Source organism: Pseudophryne corroboree, chromosome 2 (genome assembly GCF_028390025.1).
Source record: "Pseudophryne corroboree isolate aPseCor3 chromosome 2, aPseCor3.hap2, whole genome shotgun sequence".
Lineage (NCBI taxonomy): Eukaryota > Metazoa > Chordata > Amphibia > Anura > Myobatrachidae > Pseudophryne > Pseudophryne corroboree.
The window spans coordinates 810,990,443-811,006,517 of record NC_086445.1 but is presented as its reverse complement, the minus strand read 5'-3'; the positions used below and the strand labels follow the sequence as shown (position 1 = coordinate 811,006,517).

At 46.3% G+C, this 16,075-nt stretch overlaps 1 long non-coding RNA gene across 1 annotated transcript in view; it reads left to right on the top strand.

Moving 5' to 3' along the window:
• The window catches only part of LOC135049790 (uncharacterized), a 216,161-nt gene that overhangs the window by 183,113 nt on the left and 16,973 nt on the right, over window positions 1-16,075 (top strand). Inside the window, exons 2-4 of the long non-coding RNA XR_010241472.1 lie at window positions 12,596-12,681; window positions 14,132-14,241; window positions 14,711-14,829. This is a non-coding gene — a long non-coding RNA (uncharacterized LOC135049790). The remainder of the gene's footprint in view (window positions 1-12,595; window positions 12,682-14,131; window positions 14,242-14,710; window positions 14,830-16,075) is intronic.

Sequence of the window (16,075 nt, the reverse complement as noted above, 5' to 3'; positions counted from 1 at the left end):
CTATAATATATAGTAATATAGCATACACAAATTCTTTATTTGAAATTAATTAGTGGAGGAATTACAACAACAAAAAAATTATGGGTTTTAGATGTTAGTCAAAAATGTAAAAATGTCAGATTTTAGTCAAAATCTAGTTCAGTTTTCTCATGCCAATGATGCCATCTGGGTTCTCAGACTTTTGCTTACTTGTTGTCTATTACCCCCACGGTTCTGCAGATTTTTGAGGCACACTAATAATAATAGTAATAATTATAAGCTGCCCATCAGTATTCATAGCGTTTTTGAAAATGGGTAATGTTTCCTGAAGACAATGGGTCTGATGCAAAGATGACATTGGTGCATTCACAGAAATAAATGTCTGTGTTGGCTAATATGCAGAGTTGTATGAATCATTGCTCCACTTGTCCCACTAAGTTTTCTATTCCGTTTTATGCACAAGTCTATGCTTGCTGCAAATGATACTCCTGGAAACAGGCATATTTAAGATTGCATCCAGCTCTGCATTTCCCACAGTTGCCCAGATTGCCTACATAGGAATGCTATGTTACCCGTTTATAGTCCTAAAAGGAGATGTGACTGCAATGTGCATAACTCTGGTATCTGCAGTACCAGCATACATCTGGCTCAGGAGCCTGCGTAGGGAGAAAACATTCGAATTCCTCCTAGTAGGGAAAAAAAACATTCGAATTCCTCCCCGCCAACAGGCCCAATATACACAGTGGGGGTCCTCGCTGCGAACGGGTCGGAACTGCGGCTGCGTGGCACCCGCATTGCGCATGCGCTTCGTTGCCCAGCGACGGCTGTTGCCGGGCAACGATGCCAGGACCAAAGAAAGTGATCGCAGGCCCGATCGCAAGAAGATTGACAGTGGGAAGGAGGATCGGGGCATCTACTCACTGTTTCCCGGGCGTGGTAAGGAAAACGCAGGCATGTCCAGGCGTTTGGAGGGCGCATGTCTTACATCACAGCAGGGACCTTCATCGCTGGATCTGTCGCACTGGGTAAGTAGATCTGACCCTGGTCTTGTTTTACAGGAAACTTTTTTAGCATAGCAGGGCTGCACAAGCGATCGCAGCTCTGCTATGCTAATATACACTCCTCCATAGGCGGCACCAAGTTGATCGCATGAGCAGTAAAAAGTTGCTACGTGCGATCAACTCGGAATGACCACCAATGTCCATAATCTGTTAACCATTTTCTAGATACCACTGATCCCTATTATTAGGTCAGTTAGTGGTCTATTAAAAATGTAGTAAATTAATCTGATTAAAAACAGGAACAATGCACCTGTGATAGGCAACAAGTGCAAAGTCAGATGAGCAAATTAGAATATGTTGTTTTTCCACCTAGATATATGTATAGCCTGAGTAGTGACAAAGATTATATTCTATGAAATACAATTTACATGTTGGAACCTTGCACAATATGCAGCTGTGTGCATTTCTGGATATCACAGTAGGTCTAACATGGGGGGTCATTCCGAGTTGTTCGCTCGTTGCCGATTTTCGCAACGGAGCGATTAAGGCGAAAATGCGCATGGTACGCAGTGCGCATGCGCTAAGTATTTTAGCACAAAACTTAGTAGATTTACTCACGTCCGACCGAAGAATTTCCATCGTTGAAGTGATTGACAGGAAGTGGGTGTTTCTGGGCGGAAATTGGCCGTTTTCTGGGAGTGTGTGGAAAAACGCAGGCGTGCCAGCATAAAACGCGGGAGTGTCTGGAGAAACGGGGGAGTGGCTGGCCGAACGCAGGGCGTGTTTGTGACGTCAAACCAGGAACAAAACGGCCTGAGCTGATCGCAGTGTAGGAGTAAGTCTCGAGCTACACAGAAACTGCTAAGAATTTTCTATTCGCAATTCTGCTAATCTTTCGTTCGCAATTCTGCTAAGCTAAAATACACTTCCAGAGGGCGGCGGCCTAGCGTGTACAATGCTGCTAAAATCTGCTAGCGAGCGAACAACTCGGAATGACCTCCTATATTTCTATGGGACAGGAGCAAATATGAAGCAGTTTTACTACCCTATTATACGACAGAACCTCAATGCTAATTCATATTCCACATTTTTGGAGTACGGAGGAAGCCGAAGCACCAAGGTGAAACCCATGCAAGCATGGAGAGAACAAATAAACTCCACATAGTTAGGGCCATGGTGGATCGTACCCAAGACCTCAGTACTTTGCTTTGAGGCACTAATGCTAGCCATTACACATAAGTGCTGCCCTAAATACTTCCATTTTTCTTTTTCCTAAGGGACAAGACAAAAGCATACAACTAATTTAGTAGACAAGCCATGGAAATTGTATCTCACCTGTTTCCTCCAATGCAATTAAAAGTTTCGGGAGCTATACATTCTGTGCTGTCTGCCACTGTTTACAATAGAGTCAAATCTTCTTAGTTTTAATCTGATTACAGCTAATATTTTCAGTGGCATTAACCATTAGGTTTGTGTACCAGGCTGTCTTCAATTTGTAACACAGAAATAAATCTGTATTGAGAAGAATAATCACATACAAAAATGGGAACAGATACAGTTTGTTGGCAGTCAATATGATTCTAAACTATACGTGAACAGGAGAATGCCAATATCATCACTATGACACAGTTGTAATGCTAGTTAGAGCATTGTAACCGTGTCGGCAGTGTAAGTATTAACAATGTTATAAAGCACCATGGCCCTCATTCCGAGTTGTTCGCTCGTTATTTTCCTTCGCATCGGTGCGTTTTTCCGCTAACTGCGCATGCACAATGTTCGTATTGCGGCTGCGCCAAGTAAATTTGCTAAGAAGTTTGGTATTTTACTCACGGCATTACGAGGTTTTTTCTTCGTTCTGGTGATCGTAGTGTGATTGACAGGAAGTGGGTGTTTCTGGGCGGAAACTGGCCGTTTTATGGGAGTGTGTGAAAAAACGCTGCCGTTTCTGGGAAAAACGCGGGAGTGGCTGAAGAAACGGGGGAGTGTCTGGGCGAACGCTGGGTGTGTTTGTGACGTCAAACCAGGAACGACAAGCACTTAACTGATCGAACTGGAAGAGTAAGTCTGGAGCTACTCAGAAGCTGCAAATAAAAATCTTTTCATAATATTGCGAATACTTAGTTCGCAATTTTGCTAAGATTCACTCCCAGAGGGCGGCGGCTTAGCGTTTGCACTGCTGCGAAAAGCGGCTAGCGAGCGAACAACTCGGAATGAGGGCCAATGTTTCATGTTATATTGCTGGCATAATTAGATTGCTTTAATTAGCATCACAGCCATGTCGGTATTATGAAGTTGTCATTCCCTTGTTCACATATTACCTGTTTACAAACGTACTTCTTCCCGTATTATGATTCTACTATACGAAGAAAGAACGGATTAGGAATAGATATAATGAATAAATAAATGGAATACGATAGTATTAAATGTAAGAAAATAGATAAACAGATAACATCATGTGTCTTTATAATGGTAATTTGACTTGGTGTAGAAAATTGAGGTAATTTTTTCTATTTTTTCTATCTTTGAAACATACAGACTTAATTTAGGGATAATTAAAATGTGAATACCCTCTATCTTGTTTTAATTAAGTTTTGATCGGGTTAATGATACAGATTTTTCTTCTGTCATTTGATTAGAAGGCTATATATAATTGACTCAGTGTACTTCCAACTAAGTATGTTTTGTATTAATCTTAATCTGTCTACTATTGCTGAATTGTTTTATTTAGCGTTAAATGATCACTTGAGAAGTATTTGACACACCAGATCTGATTTAAGTAATTACTCAGGTATAAATTACAAAGCCAGCAGCAGGGAGGAATTCGTCTTGAGGAAGTCTCCGGTTCCTAGGAGATGAAACGCGTTGACGCCCACTTCCTTCACCTGCGCTTTTACAAGTGGACTCCACCGAAATGCAGATCAGCTCTTTGTGTTCACAGTTTTTGCACCACGCTAAGAACTGACACCGCTGCTGGCCAGCACTACACTGCCTAACCTTCGCTGTGACGTCCCAGCCACGCCAGCTATCCGCGGCGCAACCCCACTGCCGTCCACCGCTATTTGGTTGAGAACTGACACCGTTGCCGGCCAGCTGTATACTGCCTAACCTCTGCTGCAAGGTCCCAGGCACGCCGGCCATCCGCGGCACAGCTTCACGGATATCCACCGCTGCCGCCAGCCGGATTCTCACTAATCCCCGCTGTGAGGTTTAAACCACGCTGGCCACCTGTGGTTAATTTGCTCTGCCATCCACCGATGCCGCCAGCCGAATTCTCTCGGACCCCCGCTGTGAGGTCCCTTGTACATCATTATCGGCGGCTATCTCAGCAGGCATCATCCACCAAAATACAAACACGCACCCAGTCTTCCAGCGGGTCTGTTCTCTAAAGGGTCTATTTACTAAGCCTCAGATGGAGATAAAGTGCATGGAGATAAAGGAACAGCCAATCACCTCCTAACTGCCATGTCACAGGCTGGGTTTGAAAAATGACAGGATCTCATTGGCTGGTACTTCATCTCCCTCCACTTTATCTCCACCCAAGGCTTAGTAAATAGACCCTTAAATGCTGTAGAGGCAGCAACCTCATTGTATTTTTCACACCTCGTGCAATTGCCTACAGGACCCTGTATCTAACTCAGGAACCAGCACGGGGGTAACTATAAATTGTTTGCATGCCTCTTTAACCATACTAACAACTGTGAAGTTATCTGCGGGATACTCTTATGAGTAAATACACTGGGACGCCAGTGGTATAATTATACATTTTTCCTGAGAGAGCTCTTTTTATATATTTTTTTTATATACCCAGTTTTAACTGCATGTTATACTAATATACATATCTCTGCCAAACATAGATATAGTAACAGTGTAAATTGCCAATCAACTAGTTGCTAATTGTGTCTTTTTAACTGCTACACATTTGTTCGTTGCACTGTATGTTAATCTTTTGATAAAATCTTTTTTCATACTGAGTTTCACTGAGTCAATTATTCTTCCTGATAGACTGCACAAAATTAGCCATATATAGTGATTCTTGGAACGCAGAGCATTCTTTCTCTTTTTTCCCGTATTATGGGCCTAAATGGAAATCTCTCAGCACATGTTACATCTGCCCCACCTGCAGTGCAACTTGGTTTTGCCCATTACTTTGCTTTTTTGGTCTGCTAACAAACCTGAATAACCCGCTATGTACACTAGCAGATGTCCTGGCCATACGCACAGTAAAGACGGTACGTTTGAAACACAGATGTATGCAAGTCAACTGCAAGCTTGGTAGCATTGTGTGTATGTAAGTAAATGAGATATTCCCCCATATCTCTATGGCGCAGTGCTCTCATCAATCTGCTTACAGAAGTAGCAGTCATTACTATCAGCCAGATCTCTGTGTACGCACAGAGCTGTATAACCCACAATCCCACATACAAGCCCAAGGCACACCCTGAGAACATTATCTTACATGCAAGCGCCCAGTTGGCACTAAAGAGCCCTACACACTGGCCGACATGACTGCACGATATGAACGATCTCGTTCATTAATTAACGAGATAACGTTCATATCGTGCAGTGTGGAGGCTCCAGCGATGAACGATGCGCGGCCCCGCGCTCGTTCATCGCTGGTCCCCCGTCGGCTGTACATGCAGGCCAATATGGACGATCTTGTCCATATTTGCCTGCACTTCAATGCAGCCGGGTGACGGGGGGAGTGAAGAAACGTCACTCCCCCCCCACCCCCACCCCGTCGGGCAGCTTGGCGGCGGATCAGCCAGTGTGTAGGGCCTATAAGTTACAACCATTCAGAGACAAGTGGAGATGCGAGTGCGATTGGTGCATATGTCTATGAATCACCTGAGGTACAGGTGCCTGTACTGCTCCATTTTGTAAATATATTACATGTTGCAGAATGGTCATTACAGGATTTGTTTTAGAATGTAAATAAAGAGACAGTGCAGAAAGTTTATGCTGTATTCTTGTGAACTCATATTCCAACTACTGCTTATGTGTCTTATTATTTCATCCTGTTTCATTTAGCCCCGTATCCAGGAGGCAATCACATTGCTGGCTGTCGGGATCCCACCGGTCAGGATACCAACGCTGGAATCCAGACACCCGACAGCCAGGATATCATACTGATTCCATGCATCCTGGCTCAGCTCCAGAAATACAGAATTGTAAATGCCAACATTGTCAAACACAAATGTTATGGCTAAAGCTTCTTAATTTTGTTGCAAGATGTTCTTAACACCTTGGTGATCTGCTCTTTTCCCTTCATAGTGCCATGAGAACTGCCCCATGCAGCTGTATTCCTTGTGCTCAGCCGTTACAGCCCCAGTGTGAGGACCAATCAGGTTGTTTAGCTTTTCTGCAACCATAGCCCACCCATCAACAATAATTTGAAAGGAGCAACCTCAAATGCTTCACCACTTTGGTGCTAGCAGAGGTGTAACTAAGGCAGGGAGAGTGGGGTGTGTGCCCTGGGTGCTGTGGAGACCCGGCAGAAGGTGTGTGTGTGTGTACAGTACTACCCGGCACAGGCATGTTTTATTTTAACCATAAAATAAGAATTTACTTACCGATAATTCTATTTCTCATAGTCCGTAGTGGATGCTGGGGACTCCGAAAGGACCATGGGGAATAGCGGCTCCGCAGGAGACTGGGCACAAAGTAAAAGCTTTAGGACTAGCTGGTGTGCACTGGCTCCTCCCCCTATGACCCTCCTCCAAGCCTCAGTTAGGATACTGTGCCCGGACGAGCGTACACAATAAGGAAGGATTTTGAATCCCGGGTAAGACTCATACCAGCCACACCAATCACACCGTACAACTTGTGATCTGAACCCAGTTAACAGCATGATAACAGAAGGAGCCTCTGAAAAGATGGCTCACAACAACAATAACCCGATTTTTGTAACAATAACTATGTACAAGTAATGCAGACAATCCGCACTTGGGATGGGCGCCCAGCATCCACTACGGACTATGAGAAATAGAATTATCGGTAAGTAAATTCTTATTTTCTCTAACGTCCTAGTGGATGCTGGGGACTCCGAAAGGACCATGGGGATTATACCAAAGCTCCCAAACGGGCGGGAGAGTGCGGATGACTCTGCAGCACCGAATGAGAGAACTCCAGGTCCTCCTCAGCCAGGGTATCAAATTTGTAGAATTTAGCAAACGTGTTTGCCCCTGACCAAGTAGCTGCTCGGCAAAGTTGTAAAGCCGAGACCCCTCGGGCAGCCGCCCAAGATGAGCCCACTTTCCGTGTGGAATGGGCTTTTACAGATTTTGGCTGTGGCAGGCCTGCCACAGAATGTGCAAGCTGAATTGTACTACAAATCCAACGAGCAATCGTCTGCTTAGAAACAGGAGCACCCAGCTTGCTGGGTGCATACAGGATAAACAGCGAATCAGATTTTCTGACTCCAGCCGTCCTGGAAACATATATTTTCAGGGCCCTGACTACGTCCAGCAACTTGGAAACCTCCAAGTCCCTAGTAGCCGCAGGCACCACAATAGGCTGGTTTAAGTGAAATGCTGAAACCACCTTAGGAAGAAATTGAGGACGAGTCCTCAATTCTGCCCTGTCCGTATGAAAAATTAGGTAAGGGCTTTTATAGGATAAAGCCGCCAATTCTGAGACACGCCTGGCTGAAGCCAGGGCTAACAGCATTACCACTTTCCATGTGAGATATTTTAAGTCCACAGTGGTGAGTGGTTCAAACCAATGTGATTTTAGGAATCCCAAAACTACATTGAGATCCCAAGGTGCCACTGGAGGCACAAAAGGAGGCTGTATATGCAGTACTCCCTTGACAAACGTCTGAACTTCAGGAACAGAAGCCAGTTTTTTTTGGAAGAATATTGACAGGGCCGAAATTTGAACCTTAATGGACCCTAATTTGAGGCCCATAGACAGTCCTGTTTGCAGGAAATGCAGGAAACGACCCAGTTGAAATTTTTCTGTAGGGGCCTTCCTGGCCTCGCACCACGCAACATATTTACGCCAAATACGGTGATAATGTTGTATGGTTACATCCTTCCTGGCTTTGATCAGGGTAGGGATGACTTCATCCGGAATGCCTTTTTCCTTCAGGATCCGGCGTTCAACCGCCATGCCGTCAAACGCAGCCGCGGTAAGTCTTGGAACAGACATGGTCCCTGCTGGAGCAGGTCCTTTCTTAGAGGTAGAGGCCACGGGTCTTCCGTGAGCATCTCTTGAATTTCCGGGTACCAAGTCCTTCTTGGCCAATCCGGAGCCACGAGTATAGTCTTTACTCCTCTCCTTCTTATGATTCTCAGTACTTTTGGTATGAGAGGAAGAGGAGGGAACACATACACTGACTGGTACACCCACGGTGTTACCAGAGCGTCCACAGCTATTGCCTGAGGGTCCCTTGACCTGGCGCAATATCTGTCCAGTTTTTTGTTGAGGCGGGACGCCATCATGTCCACCTTTGGTTTTTCCCAACGGTTCACAATCATGTGGAAGACTTCTGGGTGAAGACCCCACTCCCCCGGGTGAAGATCGTGTCTGCTGAGGAAGTCTGCTTCCCAGTTGTCCACTCCCGGAATGAACACTGCTGACAGTGCTATCACATGATTCTCCTCCCAGCGAAGAATCCTTGCCACTTCCATCATTGCCCTCCTGCTTCTTGTGCCGCCCTGTCTGTTTACGTGGGCGACTGCCGTGATGTTGTCCGACTGGATCAACACCGGCTGACCCTGAAGCAGAGGTCTTGCCTGACTTAGGGCATTGTAAATGGCCCTTAGTTCCAGGATATTTATGTGAAGTGACGTTTCCATGCTTGACCACAAGCCCTGGAAATTTCTTCCCTGTGTGACTGCTCCCCAGCCTCTCAGGCTGGCATCCGTGGTCACCAGGACCCAATCCTGAATGCCGAATCTGCGGCCCTCTAGGAGATGAGCACTCTGTAACCACCACAGGAGAGACACCCTTGTCCTTGGAGACAGGGTTATCCGCTGATGCATTTGAAGATGCGATCCGGACCATTTGTCCAGCAGATCCCACTGAAAAGTTCTTGCGTGGAATCTGCCGAATGGAATCGCTTCGTAAGAAGCCACCATCTTTCCCAGGACCCTTGTGCATTGATGTACTGACACTTGGCCTGGTCTTAGGAGGTTCCTGACTAGGTCGGATAACTCCTTGGCTTTCTCCTCCGGGAGAAACACCTTTTTCTGTACTGTGTCCAGAATCATCCCTAGGAACAGCAGACGTGTCGTCGGAATCAGCTGTGATTTTGGAATATTTAGAATCCATCCGTGCTGTCGTAGTACTACTTGAGATAGTGCTACTCCGACCTCTAACTGTTCTCTGGACCTTGCCCTTATCAGGAGATCGTCCAAGTAAGGGATAATTAAGACGCCTTTTCTTCGAAGAAGAATCATCATTTCGGCCATTACCTTGGTAAAGACCCGGGGTGCCGTGGACAATCCAAACGGCAGCGTCTGAAACTGATAGTGACAGTTCTGTACCACAAACCTGAGGTACCCTTGGTGAGAAGGGCAAATTGGGACATGGAGGTAAGCATCCTTGATGTCCAGAGACACCATATAGTCCCCTTCTTCCAGGTTCGCTATCACTGCTCTGAGTGACTCCATCTTGAACTTGAACCTTTTTATGTAAGTGTTCAAGGATTTCAGATTTAAAATGGGTCTCACCGAGCCGTCCGGCTTCGGTACCACAAACAGCGTGGAATAATACCCCTTTCCCTGTTGTAGGAGGGGTACCTTGATTATCACCTGCTGGGAATACAGCTTGTGAATGGCTTCCAATACCGCCTCCCTGTCGGGGGGAGACGTTGGTAAAGCAGACTTCAGGAACCGGCGAGGGGGAGACGTCTCGAATTCCAATTTGTACCCCTGAGATACTACCTGCAGGATCCAGGGGTCCACTTGCGAGTGTGCCCACTGCGCGCTGAAATTCTTAAGACGGGCCCCCACCGTGCCTGAGTCCGCTTGTAAGGCCCCAGCGTCATGCTGAGGACTTGGCAGAAGCGGGGGAGGGCTTCTGTTCGTGGGAAGAGGCTGTTTGCTGCAGTCTTTTTCCCCTTCCTCTGCCCCGGGGCAGATATGAGTGGCCTTTTGCCCGCTTGCCCTTATGGGGACGAAAGGACCGAGCCTGATCTTTTTCTGCTGCGAGGTGACTTGGGGTAAAAAGGTGGATTTTCCAGCCGTTGCCGTGGCCACCAGGTCCGATAGACCGACCCCAAATAACTCCTCCCCTTTATACGGCAATACTTCCATATGCCGTTTGGAATCCGCATCCCCTGACCACTGTCGCGTCCATAATCCTCTTCTGGCAGAAATGGACATCGCACTTACTCTTGATGCCAGAGTGCAAATATCCCTCTGTGCATCTCGCATATATAGAAATGCATCCTTTAAATGCTCTATAGTCAATAATATATTGTCCCTGTCCAGGGTATCAATATTTTCAGTCAGGGAATCCGACCAAGCCACCCCAGCACTGCACATCCAGGCTGAGGCGATTGCTGGTCGCAGTATAATACCAGTATGTGTGTATATACTTTTAAGGATATTTTCCAGCTTCCTATCAGCTGGTTCCTTGAGGGCGGCCGTATCAGGGGACGGTAACGCCACTTGTTTTGATAAGCGTGTGAGCGCCTTATCTACGCTAGGGGGTGTTTCCCAACGCGCCCTAACCTCTGGTGGGAAAGGGTATAATGCCAATAATTTTTTAGAAATTAGCAGTTTTTTATCGGGGGAAACCCACGCTTCATCACACACCTCATTTAATTCATCTGATTCAGGAAAAACTACGGGTAGTTTTTTCACACCCCACATAATACCCTTTTTTGTGGTACTTGTAGTATCAGAAATGTTCAAAACCTCCTTCATTGCCGTGATCATGTAACGTGTGGCCCTACTGGAAAATACGTTTGTTTCCTCACCGTCGACACTGGAGTCAGTGTCCGTGTCAGTGTCTGTATCGACCTGAGGTAACGGGCGTTTTATAGCCCCTGACGGTGTTTGAGACGCCTGTACAGGTATTAACTGATTTGCCGGCTGTCTCATGTCGTCAACAGTCTTTTGTAAAGTGCCGACACTATCACGTAATTCTTTCCATAAGACCATCCAGTCAGGTGTCGACTCCCTAGGGGGTGACATCACTAACACAGGCAATTGCTCCGCCTCCACACCATTTTCCTCCTCATACATGTCGACACAGCGTACCGACACACAGCACACACACAGGGAATGCTCTGATAGAGGACAGGACCCCACTAGCCCTTTGGGGAGACAGAGGGAGAGTTTGCCAGCACACACCAGAGCGCTATATATATATAGGGATAACCTTATATAAGTGTTTTTCCCTAATATAGCTGCTGTATATATTAATATGCCAATTTAGTGCCCCCCCTCTCTTGTTTTACCCTGTTTCTGTTGTGCAGGACTGCAGGGGAGAGTCAGGGAGCCTTCCTCCAACGGAGCTGTGAGGAAAAAATGGCGCTTGTGTGCTGAGGAGATAGGCTCCGCCCCTTTTTCGGCGGCCTTTCTCCCGCTTTTTTGTGGAAAACTGGCAGGGGTTAAATACATCCATATAGCCCAGGAGCTATATGTGATGTATTTTTAGCCATTTAAGGTATTTTCATTGCGTCCCAGGGCGCCCCCCCCCCAGCGCCCTGCACCCTCAGTGACCAGAGTGTGAAGTGTGCTGAGAGCAATGGCGCACAGCTGCGGTGCTGTGCGCTACCTTATTGAAGACAGGACGTCTTCTGCCGCCGATTTTCCGGACCTCTTCACTCTTCTGGCTCTGTAAGGGGGCCGGCGGCGCGGCTCCGGGACCCATCCATGGCTGGGCCTGTGATCGTCCCTCTGGAGCTAATGTCCAGTAGCCTAAGAAGCCCAATCCACTCTGCACGCAGGTGAGTTCGCTTCTTCTCCCCTTAGTCCCTCGATGCAGTGAGCCTGTTGCCAGCAGGTCTCACTGAAAATAAAAAAAACCTATTTAAACTTTTACTCTAAGCAGCTCAGGAGAGCCACCTAGATTGCACCCTTCTCGTTCGGGCACAAAATCTTAACTGAGGCTTGGAGGAGGGTCATAGGGGGAGGAGCCAGTGCACACCAGCTAGTCCTAAAGCTTTTACTTTGTGCCCAGTCTCCTGCGGAGCCGCTATTCCCCATGGTCCTTTCGGAGTCCCCAGCATCCACTAGGACGTTAGAGAAAGTTAGTTACTGTGTGTGCAGTATACAATCACTGCAGTCAGTGTGCAGACATACGCCATCCCTGCTTACCGATTCCCGGTACAGAGGACTGGGTGCATGGGCAGGGGAACACAGACTCCGCCGGGCGAATGGCACTACAGCTTTTCCCAAGGAGGTAGTAGTTAACGCCACCCAGCCAATAGCAGCAGGATGGGGTGGTATTTAGTAACCACCATCCAAGGCAGCGTCACTGGGTGTCAGGGTGATGGGAGGCTTGGTGCTTTCTGGGCTGGTGGTGTGACTTGCACGCCCGAATTGGCATCTGACGTCACCCGCGGTCCACATTGCTGAGGGGATTCCGCCGCCACCAGCCGCTCTGCCTCTTTCTGCCTGGCTGCTTTGCTACCAATATCATCTGCCCTCTTTTTACAGAAGTGCCTGCCGTGCCTGCTGTACTGACTGGGTCACTGGAAGGAAGCCTTGGACAGAGAGGACCTGAGCTGTTCCATCCTGCATAAGTAAAAAATGCAAACTTTCACACTGTGTTACTTATGCATGTTGTAATAAAAAAAAGCTCCATGCTTTGTTTAATAATAACAGAAAAGCATTAGGACTGTCTGTTTAAATAAAAAAAAAAAAAAAAAACAGGCATGCTTTAATTAACTCACTCCCTCCCTCAGCCTGCTTTAGTTGAATAACACCCCCCCCCCCCCCCAGGCTGCTTTGAATAATCCCCCCACCTCTGCTTTAGTTGAATACGCCCCCCCTCCCCCCAGGCCTGCTTTAATTGAATAACTCCTCCCCCCCATCCCCAGGCCCACTTTAGTTGAATAACCCCCCTCCACCGGCTCCTTGCCTGCTTTAGTTGAATAAAAAAAAAAAAAACTAGTACTGCTGTAGTTAATTAAAATTATTTAGTTAATGAACTCCCTCCCTCAGCCTGCTTTAGTTGAATACCCCCCCCCCCCGACCTGCTTTGAATACACCCCCCACCTCTGCTTTAGTTGAATACCCCCTTAGGCCTGCTTTAGTTGGATAATACCCCCCAGACCTGCTTTGAATTACCCCCCCCCACACACACACCCTCCAGGCCTGCTTTAGTTGAATAACTTCCCCCCCCATGCCCACTTTAGTTGAATAACTCCCCCCCCCCCACCCCCAGGCCCGCTTTAGTTGAATAACCCCCCTCCCCCTGCTTTAGTTGTATTAAAAAAAACCTAGGGCTGCTGTAATTAATTTAAAAAAATAATTATCCAGGCCTGAGGTAGTTAAATAAATAAATAAACCCAGGATTGCTGTAATTAAATAAATAAAATAATAAAACCCAGGCCTGCTGTAGTTAAATGAAAAACACAACAACAACAACAACAACCTAGGCCTGCTATAATTAATAAAAAAACAAACAAACCCAAGCCTGCTGCAGTTAAATAAAAAAGCCAGGCCTGCTGTTGTAGAAAGTTATTAAAATTAAAGGCCTAGTCCTTTTTATATATATTAACAACAAAAAAACCTGTGCCCACTTTATTTGGACAAAAACACAGCCCTGGCCTTGCTTAGTTTTTAAATTACCTCTCATCTACAGTAATGATTTTTAGCATCTCTAGTGCTTTGGATACCTTTGTTTACCTACATTGCAAGGGGGAGGGTAATATCAGTCATTGTTAATCTGTCTAGATCAGGGGTGAGCAATAAGAAGCCCTTCAGCTGCATTGTGCTTTACCTCCCAGCATGCCCTGCCTCAGTTTCAGTAGGTTGTGATGGCAAAATCGGTCAGGGCATGCTGGGATGTATAGTACCACAGTAGCTGGATAGCCGCCTTTTGTCCACCCCTGTTCTAGATAGAGGATAGCAACTCCAGCTCCTTTTCTATCCCTTTAGGTATACACTATAGAGACATATAATGTCCTAGAAAGTGTCGTCCTCGCATCCCATTTAAGAACATTTTTCTTCTTCTCATTTTATCTTTAGGTCTTGCCTGCTGTATGACCTCCACTCCTGTGAGGGTCAACATTTGACATTGCAAGACATCACAATCCAGAACCTTTTCACAGCTGAGATCCTCAGAGACTGTGTGCAAGGTAAGTGCCTCTATGCTACATCACACCATGGGGTGGTGGGGCGGGGGGGGGGGGGGGGGTGGTAGGGTAGTCACAGTCATAGTAAATCAGTCTAGATCAGGGGTGAGCAATCGGAAACCCTTCAGTTACATTGTGCTTTACCTCCCAGCATGCCCTGCCTCAGTTTCAGTAGGTTGTGATGGCAAAATTGGTCAGGGCATGCTGGGATGTATAGTACAACTGGAAATGGCAACAGGATGATTCAGCACCAGCCAAAAAGGATAAAGATGAAGATATTTACAAAACCAGTTTAGAGATACTGTACCAAGGTACTGCCCTATATGTCATCACACTGGTGGTGCACCCTGAGGCAAAGAGTATCATTTCATCAAACACTAGTAGAGAAAGAAGAAGACTCTTTTTAGGTGCACTCTTAGATTAGGACAAAGTTGTCAGAGTAATTATGTGAATAAAACATACATTTTATTAGGTTCTTTAAAATAGATCTGATGTATCAACATATGTGAGGGCCAACATTCGACATCGCAAGACATCACATCACGATCCAGAACCTTTTCACAGCTGAGATCCTCAGAGACTATGTGCAAGGTAAGTGCCTCTATGCCACATCACACCATAGTGGGGAGACATTGTTACTCTGTCTACATTTTGGACTCTAGCTCTCTAGTTGACATAGTGTACTACGATCAGGGCCATAATAATAATGGAACAGAATAGATCACTGTCTCAGTCCTCCAACTGTTAATTTAATGTACACTGTCAGACTTTTAGGGCTGATAATATTTAGGTTGTATTAGAGATGAGCGGGTTCGGTTCCTCGGAATCCGAACCCGCCCGAACTTCAGCTTTTTTTACACGGATCCGAGCGACTCGGATCTTCCCGCCTTGCTCGGTTAACCCGAGCGCGCCCGAACGTCATCATGACGCTGTCGGATTCTCGCGAGGCTCGGATTCTATCGCGAGACTCGGATTCTATATAAGGAGCCGCGCGTCGCCGCCATTTTCACACGTGCATTGAGATTGATAGGGAGAGGACGTGGCTGGCGTCCTCTCCATTTAGATTATAAGAGAGAGAGATTTACTGGAGCTTAGGACTAGGAGGAGTACTGTAGAAGTGTAGAGAGTGCAGAGAGTTTACTAGTGAGTGACCACCAGACAGTGCAGTTTATTTAATATATCCGTTCTCTGCCTGAAAAAAGCGATACACACAGTGACTCAGTCACATACCATATCTGTGTGCACTGCTCAGGCTCAGCCCAGTGTGCTGCATCATCTATATATATTATATATCTGTCTGACTGCTCAGCTCACACAGCTTATAATTGTGGGGGAGACTGGGGAGCACTGCAGTGCCAGTTATAGGTTATAGCAGGAGCCAGGAGTACATAATATTATATAGTGAGTGACCACCAGACAGTGCAGTTTATTTAATATATCCGTTCTCTGCCTGAAAAAAGCGATACACACAGTGACTCAGTCACATACCATATCTGTGTGCACTGCTCAGGCTCAGCCCAGTGTGCTGCATCATCTATATATATTATATATCTGTCTGACTGCTCAGCTCACACAGCTTATAATTGTGGGGGAGACTGGGGAGCACTGCAGTGCCAGTTATAGGTTATAGCAGGAGCCAGGAGTACATAATATTATATTAAAATTAAACAGTGCACACTTTTGCTGCAGGAGTGCCACTGCCAGTGTGACTGACCAGTGACCTGACCACACTGACCACCAGTATAGTTAGTAGTATACTTATATTGTGATTGCCTGAAAAAGTTAAATACTCGTCGTGTGACTTCACTTGTGTGTTGTTGTTTTTTTTATTCTATAA